Below are 2,320 nucleotides of genomic sequence, written 5' to 3' on the forward strand. Positions count from 1 at the left end.
TATTTTGGTGAAACGCTGCTGTTTGGTGATGAATTGAAAATATGATGGAAGGTAATCCAGCTTCTCTGATAAAGAGGGAAGTTCTGCCCTCTAGTTGGTCGAATGGAAACTGCACTATAATGGTTGACACCCTTTGCATATTTGGAGAGCCATAGTGTGAAAGGAAATGGCTCTCCATAGGCATGTGCCCTTTGAATGATTAATACAAAAGGTCAATAAAAAAAATCGAATATTAATGATTCTGATACAATGCCATTCAGATTTCTGTTTGAGTTGTTGTAATAAGGTGAAATGAATCTGTTCAGATGGCCAGGCACGTGCTGAAGGGGGAGCTAAACGCGCTGGAGCACCTGCCCCTTTTGCTCCTTGCCCCAAAGTGGCCCTTTTGGTCAAATGTATTTACTTATTTGCACACATCAGAAATATTTTGTTGTGATTTTAGACCCTGCTAACGACATCATGTGAAAATCACAAGCAAAACTTTGAGTCACAAACAAAAAAATATTTATGACAAGTGCAAATAAGTTTGTTTTGCAAATAATTTTTTCACTTCATGAGACAAAAATGTGTGCTTTTAATGTTAAAACAAGTTTTTTTTAAGCAAAACTCAGTAGGCTTTTCTTATGGTGACATGCATTAACAATTACATTTTTGCTTTTCTTTTTCTGCAGTTCCACGTTAAAGTTTGATGCAGCTCTGCTTCCCTGAATGAACCATCTTCATCTCCACTGCAAGTGTAGCAAACAGGCAGCTCTGTTTATAGATTACAGTCACTAAAAGGTTGCATTGTGCCCTTGTTTATATTTGTAATAGTGTCATTCTGTAAAGACAAAATATGTCTGGTGGCCCAGCTCTGATTTACATATCTTGTTAAATTGAGGGTTTGAATATTGCAATACTTTCCCATAACAAAACAGACCTGCAGAAAGAAATTACTAATAAAATATCTTATGTATGCATAGTTGTATGCTCTATATAGAAATGTTCCTTTAGTATTTATTGTATATCTCACAATTTTGTAATTTATCATTGTTTATTAAACTTTGAAAATTGAGAGGCTTTGTTAATATTCTGTCATAGAATGTGGTTAGATGGGCCCTTTTTTTTGAGCACCTGCCCCTTTAGTGGTCTCTGCACTGCCCTGCAGATGGCAGACTTCACTTTAAAACAAGGAAAGTACTGAGACAGGGATCTTAGACCTTAAATTGTGAGTTTAATAACATAACATGGTATCAGACTATATTTATCATACATACAACACATTTCAACACAGTGGTGCACATTTATAAAGAAAGTCACAACAGTTAGCATATAAACACTTTAGAAATGCTAATAAAATTACAGCATATAGTAAATAAAATGACATTCAAGTATGTCAGCAAAACTTCAGATATATGTAAAACTAAACATTAAATAATTAAGGGGTGTTGTGGTGATGCGGGGCCAAGCACAACCCATGCATTGAGGCCTTTGTCCTCATGCTGGTGGTTGTAGGTTCAATTCCTGGCCTGGTGACATTTGCTGCATGTCTTCCCCCTCTCTCATAACCTTCTTTCCTGTCACTTTCAAATAAAAGCCACTAGAGCCAAAAAAAAACATTAAATAATTAAACAAAATCACACACAGAATTCTTTATTTTGTTCATTAAAATTTTAAATCTTAGCATTTAATAGAAAAAATAGACATTTTTAAATAAATACAATAAAATTTGCTTCCTTTCTGCAAGAATCTAGTAACGGCTTCACAAATGTAGGCGAGTGGAGAATCCAAGTCTATATTTCCTTTAGAAAATCAAGGGGAAAATAATTGCTAAGAACTAAAGACACATTTTTATAAATCTTTTAGTTTGTTTTCTCTGCAAAAATGTTGTAGACAATAAACCCAAAGTTAATATAATTTAACAAACTAACTCGACAGCACTGTTGTTGGTGAATCCTTTAGTTTTTCCTTTAGTTTGAAATTTAAAATGATTTGTTTTTTAAACATTATCGTCTTCATGACCTGAACCTGAAGGTTTGCTGTCTTAAAATCAGCCAGTTTAGCTTTTTGAGATTTCTCATCTGATAAGTTCATAGTTGTTGTCTTTCTTAATGATGAGACATTCATTCGCACACAAACATGGTTAAATATAATCAATGTTGCTTATTGAATTAAATTTTAATTTTAAGCTTAGATAGTTCATTGTGAGCATTAAATAAAAACATAAACAACAGATCTATCAGGATGGATTAGAGCAGAGGGGAGGTTAGTGATGGTTCTTCTAGAAACCTGATGAACCTTTTCAGTCTGAAGCTTTGATGTTCTCCAGATGTGCCTGGTT

The sequence above is a fragment of the Poecilia reticulata genome, linkage group LG3 (genome assembly GCF_000633615.1).
Source record: "Poecilia reticulata strain Guanapo linkage group LG3, Guppy_female_1.0+MT, whole genome shotgun sequence".
Taxonomy (NCBI): Eukaryota; Metazoa; Chordata; class Actinopteri; order Cyprinodontiformes; family Poeciliidae; genus Poecilia; species Poecilia reticulata.